Source organism: Schistocerca piceifrons, chromosome 3, assembly GCF_021461385.2.
Source record: "Schistocerca piceifrons isolate TAMUIC-IGC-003096 chromosome 3, iqSchPice1.1, whole genome shotgun sequence".
Lineage (NCBI taxonomy): Eukaryota > Metazoa > Arthropoda > Insecta > Orthoptera > Acrididae > Schistocerca > Schistocerca piceifrons.
The window spans coordinates 62,350,659-62,362,841 of NC_060140.1; the positions used below are offsets into that span (position 1 = coordinate 62,350,659).

Genomic DNA, 12,183 nt, shown 5'->3' on the forward strand with positions numbered 1-12,183 from the left:
TACTAAAACAAGAATCAGTTGACAATTCGGTAGGATTATTTTGTAATAAACAATTTCCGGAGGGATGTGGCACCAGATTTCTATGCACAGGTCACGCAGTTCCACAAATTACGGATCAGTGGTATGTGAGTGTGGAGCTGGCACACCACAGTCTCTCATATGTATACTGCTGTGTACAGATCAGGCAAAGTTTGCGCAGGAACATAAACAAGAGTTTGCTATTGTGCTCCTCAAAGCACTGTAGTGTAATTCTTGCTTTGTGACAGGCACAGTTATCCTGCAGGAAGGTGCCATTGGAATAAGGGATGACATCAGGTGTGAAGGAATGCTGATGGTCTGCAATAATGTTCACACAGTTCACAGATGCAGTGATGCCTTAGCTGAACATCCCCCAAAGTGTGATAAAGCTCCACCAGGCCTCCACAGTGCATGTTCAGCTTGCTATTCTACTGGGTTGAGGTATGTCCAGGCACAACTGTTGTGTATGATTTCATACACAATGGTAAGAAGAGGTGGGCAACAGTGGTGTGGCAAGTGTCATTGTAGGAAAGCTGGACAGAAACAGAAGTGATTAGCGAACACGTTACCACAGTAAACAAAAGATTTAATTAAAGTGTATTTCGCCAAGTGAACAAAGACTTATTACAGTAAGAAATGAAGTCCGGCTCTCGTTATCAACAAGGATGAGCCTCTCTGAACTAAAGCACAAATGATGGTGGCAGAGCAACGACTAGGCGGCGTCTGCATAGCGTCATGTAGAGAAGTGGCTCCAAGCTCAAATTACTGTCTGGCTGTCGCCCGCCATCTTATATCACGGCGGCAGAAGGTGCTTCTAGTCTAGAGCCCCTTGAGGTGTGGCTCAATGAGCAGGTAGTGCCGACAAAACCTGCACGACCTATGTCAACATCTGATGGAAGCTTGCAGTACTCCCCCCTGCGGGTTTGGGGGTTAGAATAGGCCCGAGGTATTCCTGTATGTCGTACGAGGCTACTAAAAGGATTTTCACATGTTTCGGCCTTTATGTGATGGTCTCCTGTAGGGTTTGACCTTCATTCTTCAAAATTTTCCTGAAGAGTGAGCCAATTGGGGAAGGACACCTTACAAGGTGCATCATGTCCATTGTGCATTGAGATCTTTAGCCCACTTTCTTGTTGTCGCGTTGCAGTCCTGCCCTTTCACCATCTCTTGGGCGAGGTCACCTTCCCGGGTGCGTTTTCCACCATGCACTGTGCAGTGTCGATTTCTGTGTCGACGATGACCATGGACTTCTTTGCACCTGATATCCAGCATGGTAGCCAGTCCATTGTGGTGGGGCCGCCATGTACCCCGTTGGTTGTAACCCCCTGACCACACAGAGATCACTCTGCTGATGCCTGCGCCGTTAGTTCCCCACATATGCCAGCTCACTAAGGACTATCTGGCACGCTGGTTTAGACAGCACAGCACAGCATAGCACAGAAGTAGTAGCAACACAATGGCAGCTGACAGTGTCATATCTGCACAGCTCCCTTTGTTGTAGTGGTGGTGGGAGCCATGCAGCACACTGCCTGTTAAGTGACAGCTAGTTTCATTCCGAATAGAATAAAATGAGTCACTTGTAGGTGGAAGAACTCTCTCTGCCTATTTTTCATCAATGGCACCAACACTCTGAAAAATTCCACATCTTTGCAAAACCTGTAGCTATTGTGGACTGCTTATGGGAGAGCATTGTCATCTGTGCTTGATATATTTCAGATACAAATTGAGCCGTATGAAGTTGTGAAGGATTTTTGCATGCTTCTGCAAAACATTGAATCGTGTGTATGTCAAGGATGCAGTTGCATGTGTAGCCACATTTAGAGGCCTTAATTTTAAAGTAATGGCTGTGAGAACTTGCACAGTAGCAAAGAATTGCCACTTGTCATCAATGTTCCATACTTTGTTCATTGTTAGATGGATCAGCTTTTTGATAGTCTTTCACAAGTTACAAGTCTGCTAAGAATACAAGCTAATCATGTTTTAGTGGCATTAGGAGTTGGGAAAGTCTCTCTTCTTATGATATGATGAAACCATTCATCACCTGGCCTGCTGAGGTGGTCCAGAGTTAAGATTAGACTATAGTTAGATTTACATGAATACAAGAAGCAAAATGCTTGTGAAAATGTGTTAAGCTTTCTACTGAGAGTTTGAGGATTGCTTAGATCTTACTGTAAACACTGAAGGAGAGTCCATTGGCTGCTCATCTTTGTTTGGTGCATGTGCTATCGAGGTTTTCTTACCAAAGAAATACACCATCTATGACATTGAGCTGCATCCTAAAGCCACAGGAGCATATGAGACAACATTGCAACAAAAAATGTCTTGTCTGCTGTGATTCACAGAGTGCCCTTCAGGCGATTCAGCATATGCACCTAGCAGGGAACAACTCCATTCTGTTGATGATTGCAGCCTTTCCTTACAAAGAGACGGAAGGTGGTGTCATTATGTTGGTATTAGGGTATATAAGGAGGACCAGGGAATCGAACTGCCTTACTTCGGCAGGCAAAGGTGCTTGTTATAGAAACAGAATGACACATTATGCTAGCCCCCTGCACTTCATTACATTTGCTGCTGAGAGTGTGGAGCATGCAGGTTTGGTGAGTGAATGGTGAGAAGTGGAGGTTAATAAATTGTGTTCAGAGAAACTGACTGTCTAGCTGTGGGACACTTGGTCACAGGTGATGAGGTGAGGTGAGATAAGTCGTCCCAACATGCCTTCAAATAGGACACGCTCCTTTGACACATTGTTTTCTTCTCCAGCAGGGAGGCCCACTCATCTTTGTGTAGTAGTTGGACACAGATGTCAATGCGCGACTTCCTGACACAATGCACAATGTTTGCTAGTGTGAGGTCAGTCCATGGTATGGAGGAAGACTTGCCTGCTATATTGAGTAAAAACAATAAGCACATGCAAATTCTCAAATTTGTGTTCTAGATCCCATCTGTTAGTCATGACACTGGCCAGTTTGTTAAGTTTTAATTTTAATAGGCTGAAAACTTCTCTTTCTTCTGGATATGTTTATATTTAACAGTTCACAGTACTTCCTCTTTTTATACCATTTATTTATTTTCCAATGTTGTCATACCATTTTTAGTGATGAAAGTTCTATTTAATTCATATGTATACGGGAACTAATGAGCAGACCAGCATGTGCTATTAGCCATACCACCACCACTAACAGAAACAGCTATTACAACACAGAAAAACGACAAACATGGCAAAATCCCACATCGATTTTACAATTTTATATGATGGCTCTATTAAGGACCTATATGGCACCTTACTAAAGATATTTTGCAGATTTTGTTGCTGAACATGTGGATTTCACATTCCAATTGTTTTTATACTGGGTGTATCAATAGACCTCGAATTTACTCTGATATGCCAAAAGATAGCAAAGTAGTCTACAGATATTCAGTGAAGCATTTATACTGTAATTATTTTGTTCAGTATAATATATTATTCTAAACTTTCAACACCACCAGGGTAGGTGAACAGTGGTTAAGGGATTGGACTTGGATGTTGGAGAAGGAATTTAAAGTACCTATCGTACCATCCTAAGTTAGATTTCCCAGGGCATCTACATCTACGTCCACACCCCGCAAACCACGTTGTGGTATGTTGCAGACGGTACTGTGTGTACTACTGTCACTTCTCCCATTTCCTGTTCCAGTTGTGAATAGTTAACAGGAATAACAATTGTTGGTAAGCCTCCATGTCGGCTTTAATCTCTCTAATTTTATCTGCATGGTCTTTTTGCTAGATACATAGAAGTAAGCATTATATTTGTTGACTTTTCTAAGGACATGCGATCTTGAAACTTTAAAAGAACCCCATACTGTGGTACAGAACACCTTATTTGCAGTACCTGCCACTGGAGTTGGTTGATCTGTAATGCTGTCATGCTTACCAGATGAACCTGTAACAAAACATGCTGCTATTTTTTTGACCTTCTGTATTCCCTGTACCAATCCGATCTGGTATGGATCCCATAGTGCTAAGAATATTCAACTATTCATTGAACTAGGGTCTAGTTACTCCCCTTCATTGGTGAACTACATTTCATAAGGATTCGTCCGATGGATCTCAGTTCTGCACCTGCCTTTCCCTGATTAGGCTTATGTGGCTATTCCACTTTAATCAGTGCATACGCGTAGTCCTAGACATTTTATGGAAGTAACTTCTTCCAGTGATAATTCTGCAATAGTATATGAAATATGTTACATTTGTTAATGCGAGGGTCTGTAGCCACTCACTGCATCAAACTTCGATCCTCATTACAGTTTTGTAGCATTGTGACTTCTCTGTATAGAACAGTATCATCTGTGATAAACCTCATGGAACTTCCAGAGATGTCTGCTGCGTTGTTTATATACACTGTGAGAAATAGTGGACTGACAGTGAGGTGATAAGTCATGGTATAGTGATACACACATATACAGATAGTGGTAATATCGCATACATAAAATATAAAAGGGCAGGGCATTGGCAGAGCTGTCATTTATACACATGTGATTCATGTGAAAAGGTATTTGACTTGATTATGACAGGAGTCGGCAGATTTGAATGCCAAATGGCAGTTGGAGCTAGACACATGGGACATTACATTTCAGAAATCGTTAGGGAATTCAATATTTAGAGATCCACAGTGTTAAGAGTGTGCTGAAAATACCAAATTTGTGGCATTACCTCTCATCATGGGCAATGCAGTGACCAATGGTCTTCACTTAATGACTGAGAGCAGTGGCATCTCCGAAGAGTTGTCAGTGCTAAAAGACAAGCAACAGAAATAACTGTATAAATCAATGTGGGATATATGACGAACTTATACTTTAGGAAAGTGTGGCAAAATTTGGCATTAATGGGCTATGGCAGCAGACGCGAGTGGCTTTGCGAACAGCATGACATTGCCTGCTGTACCTCTCCTGTGCTAGTCACGTTATCGGTTCGACACTAGACAACAAGAAAATGGTGGCCTTTCCAGGTGGTAAGAGCTGATGTTAGGGTTAGAGCGTAGCACAGACCCCACGAAGCCATGGACCCAAGTTGTCAACAGTGCACCGTGCAAGCTGGTGATGGCTTCATAAGGGTATAGGCTGTTTTTGCATAGAATGGACTGGGTCCTCTGGTCCAACTGAACCAATCATTGACTGAAAATATTTATGTTTGGCTTCTTAGATGCTATTTGCAGCAAACAAAGGTGCAATTTTTACAGATGAGAATGCGCCATGTCAGTGGGCCACTGTTTATGACTGGTTGAAGAATATTGTGGTCAGTTCAAGCGAATGATTTGGCCACCCAGATCATTTGATATGAATGCAAGTGGACATGTATGGGATATAATCGAGAGATCAGTTCATGCCCAAAATTCCGCACAGACAACACTCGCAATTTTGGACGCTATAGAGGCAGCGTACTCAATACTTCTGCAGGGGCTTCCATTGACTTGTTGAGTCCATTCCACATAGAGTTGCTGCTCTATGCTGGACAAAAGGAGGTGTCTCACAATATTAGGAGGTATCCCATATCTTTTGTCACCTCAGTCTGTAACACTCCTTTGGGGTATGTCCAAAGTCACTTTTACATTTTGAAGGCTTCTCTTCGTTGAGAATGACGTGTTGTGTTGTTTGTTAGTGAATCTTCAATCCAATTACATAAGCATTCCATACATTCATATTTTGTTCGTTAGACAGAAGTGTAGAACTATACAGAATGCCACACGAAAATCGAGGAACACAGCCTGTATCTGGGCACCATTCTCTACTGTCTTCTGTGAATGAGCAGAATGAGCTGGATCCCATAATATCATTGTTTTCAGAACCTGATATCTGCAGATGATATTTTCAGTCTTCAGAAACATCATAAGATGTGAGCATAAAACATGTATCAAAATTGTTGCAACTGACAGGCCTCAGAGACCTAGGCCTGAAGTTTTGTGTGTCTGTTCGACAACCCTTCTTGAAAAAGGGATGACCTTCGGTTTTTTCCAATCATAAGGAACACTTCGCTCATCCAAAGACCTGTGGCACACTGCTGCCAGAAGAGGGACAAGTGCTTTCGCATACTCAATGTAGAATCGTATTGGTGTCCTGTCAGGTCCAGTGGCCTTCCCTCTGTTGAGGGATTTCAGTTTCTTTTCTATCTCTTGGTCACATATTTCGATATCAGCCATCTTGTTGTTCATGAAATGATATAAGAAAGTACTACAGTGCGATCTTCCTCTGTGAAACAGTTTTCGAAAAAGGCATTTACTATTTTGTCATTACCTGTGTCGCCCTCCATTTCAGTGCCATTACAGCGACAGTGCGTCTGGACCAGAGGGCTTTGATCCGTATACTGATTTAGAATAAGACCAAAACTGTTTAGGATCTTCTGTCAAGTTGATTCACTGTTTAACTGATCAAGGTAATTTTTGGATAAGACATTTAAAATAATTTCACATGATTCCCTGTTCCTACTACCTGCTCTAATCACTCAAGCTTCCCAGTCTATAGCTAGTAAGCCGAAGTCTCCACCTAATACTGCAACATGTTCAGGAAATTTACATGAAATATTCTCCAAGCTTCCCCCCTAATGTCCTGCTATTACTGCTCCTGAGGCATGGTCTGTAAAAAGATCAAATAACCATGTTTGACCCTATCAATACTTGTCTTGATCCAAATTATTTTGCATTTGGTATCTGTACTAATCTCATTAGATATTATCATCTCTCTTATGACTATACACTTGCCTCCATCACCAGCATTCATCCTGTCTTTCTGATGTATATTCCAGTCAAAATTTAAAACTTTATTGCTATTGACATCTGGTTCCAGCCAGCTTTCTGTCCCTAGTAGTATGTGTACACTGTTAACATTTGTAAGAGAAACTGGTTCTTTAAACTGATTTAAATGTATACTAAGTGGGAAATAGAAACTGCCAATAGAGGGAATATGCATAGGACTACTTGAGACAGCTTACAATAAAATGTGAAAACAAGTTTGACTCTGCTTTTGTTGGAAATCGACGAACCTCAGGTTGGTGTAGGTGGGGCACAACGAACTTTCAATAAACCATTTAAAAGGAAGAATACAAGAAAGTCAGGACAGAGAAAGTAAGAATTTTTGTTAGGTTGTTCTCATGTTAGAGGTATAGGTCAACTGTTGCAGGATGAGCCTGTATCAGAACAGTAGATCTCTTTGTAAAAATTTCACCAAAGGCATGCCGTGGTTGTGGAGGGTGGGCTGGACAAAACGTGTTGACATAGAACCTGAGTACAGTATAGAGTGTGACAGGGTAAAGAGATACATTGTTGAATTTATATCTGTTCTGAGCTGTCTCATTTCAACACTTCTATTAGGAGTGTAAATTTGTATCTGAAACAGCTGTTTGTCGTGTGCAGTGTCGCACATTGATGTGATTGTTGTTGATTGTATCAGTATAGGGGATTATACCAAGCACGTTCTTTGTATAAATGGGAAAAGTTAGCATAAATTGGCTGTGCTGATAGCAGAAAACCTAAAGGGAGGGAAGCATCATCTTGAGTGGCAAAATACTAGTAGTTACAGATGTCAGAGCAGCATGTCTTTGATGAGAGAAAGGACAGATAGAAAGCAAGGTGTAACAGGGGTTAGAATTGAAAGAAACAATCAGCAATATACTAAACAGCACAATTCTAGCATAAAGCATCCGAATAAATTTACTTGGATGAGTTAGAAAGAAGGCTGCTACTTTGAAAATAGCTACTGCCTCCTCACTTACTTTATAAAACTGCTGTTTATTTGCCATTAGTAGACTAATATTTATTGTTATTTCATTGGTACTTTTCCAAGAAAATCTATACCCACATCCGTTAAGCACAGAGTTGTATTCACAGTACATTAATGATTTTCGCACAGCTTTACAGTGCTACCTGTCGTGTTGCTATAGAATTTTCCATGCCTGAATCTAGATATTTAGATAATTTGTAGGAGACCAGCTAATGTTTTTAACGTCTTTTTGGATTGGTGGAGATCCCCCCAATTTCTTGCTTATGTTGAACGAGAGTTTGTTGAATAGATTCTCTCCACTGTATGTTGCTCCATTGTGAATGCTAGACAAGGAGACAAACTCTATGTAAAAATCATTTCTGTGTCTTGTGCTGTGAACCAGTCATAAACAGAGAAGGGAAAGGAGTATATAGAGGGCCTACACAAGGGAGACAAACTTGAAAGCTATATTATAGAAAGGGAAGTGGACGTAGATGAAGATCAGATAGGAGATACGATACTGCGAGATGAATTTCACAAAGCTCTGAAAGATCTAAGTCGAAACAAGGCCTCGGGAGTAGATGACATTCCGTTAGAATTACTGGATAGCCTTGGGAGTGCCAAAACTCCTCCATCTGATGCACAAGATGTATGAGACAGGTGAAGTAACCTCAAACTTCAAGATGATGTAGTAATTAAAAAAAAAAAAACAGTTGCTGAGAGGTGTGAAAATTACTGAACAATCAGTTTAATAAGCCAGTGTTCCAATATACCAATGTGAATTCTTTACAGAAGAATAGAAAAACTAGTCGAAGCAGACCTCTGGGAACATGAGTTTGGATTCCAGAAAATGTAGGAACACATGAGGCAATACTGACCCTATGACTTATCTTAGAAGATAGTTTAAGCAAAGGCAAACCTACATTTATAGCATTTGTGGACTTAAAGAAAGCTTTTGACAGTGTTGACTGGAATACTCTCTTTGTAATTCTGAAGGTTGAGGGGCATGAAAATGAAGCAGTACTTGAGAAGGGAGTGAGACAGGGTTGCAGCCTATCCCCGATGTTATTCAGTATACATTGAACAAGCAATAAGGAAACCAAAGAAAAATTTGGAGTAGGAGAAGAAATAAAAACTTTGAGGTTTGCTGATGACATTGTAATTGTCAGAGGCAGCAAAGAACTTGGCAGAGCAGTTAATGGAATGGACAGGGTCTTGATAGGAGGATACAAGATGAAGATCAACAAAAGCAAAACAGGTATAATTGAATGTAGTTGAATTACATCCTGTGATTCTGAGGGAATTAGATCAGGAAATGAGACACTGAAAGTAGTAGACGAGTTTTGCTATTTGGGCAGCAAATTAACTGATAATGGCCAAAGTAAAGAGGATATAAAATGTAAATTGCCAATGACAAGAAAATTTTTTTTGAAGAAGAGAAATTCGTTAACATCAAATATAGATTTAGATGTTAGGGAAGTATCTTCTGCAGGTATTTGTCTAGAGTTAGCTGTATGTGGAAGTGAAACATGGATGATAAATACACTCCTGGAAATTGAAATAAGGACACCGTGAATTCATTGTCCCAGGAAGGGGAAACTTCATTCCTGGGGTCAGATACATCACATGATCACACTGACAGAACCACAGGCACATACACAGGCAACAGAGCATGCACAATGTCGGCACTAGTACAGTGTATATCCACCTTTCGCAGCAATGCAGGCTGCTATTCTCCCATGGAGACGATCGTAGAGATGCTGGATGTAGTCCTGTGGAACAGCTTGCCATGCCATTTCCACCTGGCGCCTCAGTTGGACCAGCGTTCGTGCTGGATGTGCAGACCGCGTGAGACGACGCTTCATCCAGTCCCAAACATGCTCAATGGGGGACAGATCCGGAGATCTTGTTGGCCAGGGTAGTTGACTTACACCTTCTAGAGCACGTTGGGTGGCACGGGATACATGCGGACGTGCATTGTCCTGTTGGAACAGCAAGTTCCCTTGCCGGTCTAGGAATGGTAGAACGATGGGTTCGATGACGGTTTGGATGTACCGTGCACTATTCAGTGTCCCCTCGACGATCACCAGTGGTGTACGGCCAGTGTAGGAGATCGCTCCCCACACCATGATGCCGGGTGTTGGCCCTGTGTGCCTCGGTCGTATGCAGTCCTGATTGTGGCGCTCACCTGCACGGCGCCAAACACGCATACGACCATCATTGGCACCAAGGCAGAAGCGACTCTCATCGCTGAAGACGACACGTCTCCATTCGTCTCTCCATTCACGCCTGTCGCGACACCACTGGAGGCGGGCTGCACGATGTTGGGGCGTGAGCGGAAGACGGCCTAACGGTGTGCGGGACCGTTGCCCAGCTTCATGGAGACGGTTGCGAATGGTCCTCGCCGATACCCCAGGAGCAACAGTGTCCCTAATTTGCTGGGAAGTGGCGGTGCGGTCCCCTACGGCACTGCGTAGGATCCTACGGTCTTGGCGTGCATCCGTGCGTCGCTGCGGTCCGGTCCCAGGTCGACGGGCACGTGCACCTTCCGCCGACCACTGGCGACAACATCGATGTACTGTGGAGACCTCACGCCCCACGTGTTGAGCAATTCGGCAGTACGTCCACCCGGCCTCCCGCATGCCCACTATACGCCCTCGCTCAAAGTCCTTCAACTGCACATACGGTTCACGTCCACGCTGTCGCGGCATGCTACCAGTGTTAAAGACTACGATGGAGCTCCGTATGCCACGGCAAACTGGCTGACACTGACGGCGGCGGTGCACAAATGCTGCGCAGCTAGCGCCATTCGACGGCCAACACCGCGGTTCCTGGTGTGTCCGCTGTGCCGTGCGTGTGATCATTGCTTGTACAGACCTCTCGCAGTGTCCAGAGCAAGTATGGTGGGTCTGACACACCGGTGTCAATGCGGTGTTTTTTTCCATTTCCAGGAGTGTAGTTTAGACAAAAAGAGAGTAGAACCTTTCGAAATGCGTGCTATCGGGGAATGCTGAACAGTAGATGGGCCAGTCACGTAACTGAATAGAATTGGGGAGACAAGGAATTTGTGGTAAAACTTGACCAAAAAAAGAGATTGATAGATAGAACACATTCTGAAACATCAAGGCATTACCAGTTTAGTATTGGAGGTAAGTGTGGGTGATGAAACTCCTAGAGGGAGACCAAGAGATTAATACAGTAAGCAGATTGTGAAAGAGGTAGGTTGTAGTCATTTGGAGATGAAGGGGCTTGCATAAGATAGAGTAACATGGAGAGCTGCATGAAACCAGACTTCGGACTGAAGAAGAAGAAGAAGAAGAAGAAGAAGAAGAAGAAGAAGATGATGATGATGATGACAACGACATTGCAGCTGTTTAAATCACTATTATACTGAAACTGATTTATGTTTGTAATATTTACACATCCTGGAATGTTCAGTATTTGTATAAAAAGCAGTAATGTCTGTCCAGAGACAGTTATGTTCTGTCTACGTTGGTGTCCATAATAAATGTGCTGTCTGTACTGTTTTTTACCAAGGAAGCAAGGGAGAGGCTTTTGTTATGGGTGGCCAGTATCCTTTCTACAACACACATGCTCATGTGGATTAATACGGTTCTTTATTTACATGAAATGGGTACTTAACTTTAATAAAGTCCGTGTTCGTGGTGCAAGCTCATCAGTAATACTCTTCTTGCAGACAGTATTGGTAATATTGCTGTTACAAGCTCCAGTCACGTATCTGGTTGCTAAGCACTATCATAAACTGAGTGAACAGCGCCCGCACTGCAACTAACTTACAGACGCTGAACTAGAGTGCGAGTCAGTGAGGCCCTCTGGTCAGTGATGGCAATTCAAATACACTACTGGCCATTAAAATTGCTGCACCACAAAGATGACGTGCTACAGATGCGAAATTTAACCGCCAGGAAGAAGATGCTGTGATATGCAAATGATTAGCTTTTCAGATCATTCACACAAGGTTGGCGCTAGTGGCAACACCTACAACGTGCTGACATGAGGAACGTTTCCAACCGATTTCTCATACACAAACAGCAGTTGACCGGCGTTGCCTGGTGAATCTTTGTTGTGATGCCTTGTGTAAGGAGCAGACATACGTCCCATCACGTTTCCGACTTTGATATAGTTCGGATTGTAGCCTATTGCGGTTCATTGTATCGCGACATTGCTGCTTGCGTTGGTTGAGATCCAATGACTGTTAGCAGAATATGGAATCGGTGGGTTCGGGAGGGTAATACGGAGTGCCGTGCTGGATTCCAACGGCCTCGTATCACTAGCAGTCGAGATTACAGGCATCTTATCCGCATGGCTGTAACGGATCATGCAGCCACGTCTCGATCCCGGAGTCAACAGATGGGGAAGTTTGCAAGACAACAACCATCTGCACGAAGTTCGACGACGTTTGCAGCAGAATGGACT

The 12,183-nt window shown here is 42.9% G+C and overlaps 1 protein-coding gene across 2 annotated transcripts in view; it reads left to right on the plus strand.

Annotated features, from left to right (window-relative positions):
• The window catches only part of LOC124788205 (protein lin-9 homolog), a 104,199-nt gene that overhangs the window by 22,828 nt on the left and 69,188 nt on the right, over nucleotides 1–12,183 (plus strand). The gene's annotated exons all lie outside the window — the stretch shown is intronic.